Below are 1,994 nucleotides of genomic sequence, written 5' to 3'. Positions count from 1 at the left end.
CAGGATGTGGGCACCTCCGCCCCGCCGGTGCCGGCCCGGCTCATCGTCCCTTCCTCCCGTGGGGCCGGGTGAAGCCTCGGTCCCGTTACGAGGCAGCAGCGAGAATCACCTTCTTGAGGGAGAGACTGCGGCACAACGGTTAAGTGTGTCTCTTCTACAGAGAGCACAGGTTTTAAATTCACTTAATTGCTTCCATTTCTGAGTACTGCAAACTTCTCTGAATTTAATTTTGCAGTTGGATCTCTCTACTGACACTTGTAGAAAACCGTCGCACAAGTGCACTTTCCATCAAGGAGGGGCTGGGAGCTGGTGGGTGCCGGGGTGTCATCTGGGCCTTGTCTGCGCTGCCCTGGGCCTGTGGCACCCTCTCAGTAGGGCTGGGCCTGCTCAGCCTGTACCCAGGCAGCTGCAGAGCTACAGATGCTGCGTGGGCACGTTGAGCAATGCTGCATACTTGAAACCTTTAGATCCCACAGGTTCGTCTTTCATTGTTGTCCTCCAGTGTTCCAAACACAGGGCTGATGAGGGCTCCACACAGAGGGGCACAAGATGGTCATCTGTCATATGCTATCAGGTTTTACAAAGTTGGCTCTGGTGCCTGCTGCCAGCAATGGAGAGCCCCTCGCTATCCTGCCATCAGGGGACCCTGCCACCCTGCAACTCAGCTGCAGCAGCATTCCTTTCTCTGCAGGTGTCATCCACTTCTGGGAGCCAGACTGGAGGCAGCATCACATTGAGCTGCGTGATGGCGGATCGATGGAGGGCTGCCAAAGCCAAGCCAGAGGCTGGCCCCATAGAAGGAGACTGCAGGGACATGTGCCAGGGCAGAGGTGGAGATGCTGAACTTCACCTGGCGTGTGCCTGCAAAGGGCTCCCAATGACACCTACCACCAAGACTTGGTGACAGCCGCCTTCTGCCACAACCATGACAGCCTCCAGAGACTGCTTCCTGTCAGAGTCCAGTATTCTCTGACCAGGCTTTTTTAGATACTCCACACATGGAGGGTCCAGTGTTTAATAGCAAGTTTACTCATTTGAGGCTACTTGTATTTACAAGGGTTTTCCATTTAGTAGGGTGATACAGCAGTCACAGTATAAATACACATTACATTTTGCAGACTATTGCATTTCCAATGCACTGTGGAATCACAATGCAGCTGTGAATATCATTACTAGTCTCTTGAATATGCTTATTGTCACAACACTGGCTGTCCCTAACTGCCAGGAAGGGATACGTGGGTTGCAGCCAGCTCAGGGCTGGAGCTCTCCCTCCAGGGGTCCTTCGTTCGTTGTTTTTGGCATTTTTGTAGTCATCATTGGGACGAGCCACATGTATGCTCACTATGCTGGTCTGCTTGAGTTTATTGCTATGGAGTCTGCAAAGTGAAGTCTGTGTCCCATCTCTTCCCACTTCATGCCTGTACTCATAGCTTCCTGCTGTAAATTCTCAGGGCCTTCAGTATCACACCAGGCCTGTATTCCTCTCACTACATCATTGTACTATTGCTGCAAATATCTCATTCGACATAGAACAAGTGCTTCCAACTATTCTTTGTACAAAATTATGGTCACACTGGACAAAGATAAGGAAAAACAAAACAAACAGCCCTGCCAGTCTTACAGATTTAGCTGTCACAGCTAAAGCAAGTAAAACAACGTTGCAGGCAGGCCTTCACACAGAGCAAGCTTCATAGGCCCCAGTCTGAGGCCTTGTAAACTCAGTACAGAGTTGAGCCATTACTTGTTTTGATAACAGCTTCACATAGCTCATATAAACCACAAAACTATTATACTTGCTAAATTACTATGATAAGGTGTAGAGCCAAGCTGAGAACTTGTGCAGCTTAAGAGATCTGTCCAACAGGCACTATGGTAGGGAGCATATTTCTTCCCTCCTCACCCTCTGGGCCTGGTGGAGCAAGCCGTATGTACATGGAACTTGAAGGTACAGCCACTGTGGCGTGAGGTTCTTCTGGCAGGACATGCTGCTCATT

This window comes from Egretta garzetta, unplaced genomic scaffold, assembly GCF_000687185.1.
Source record: "Egretta garzetta isolate BGI_Z169 unplaced genomic scaffold, ASM68718v1 scaffold709, whole genome shotgun sequence".
Taxonomy (NCBI): Eukaryota; Metazoa; Chordata; class Aves; order Pelecaniformes; family Ardeidae; genus Egretta; species Egretta garzetta.
This window is presented reverse-complemented; position numbering follows the sequence as displayed.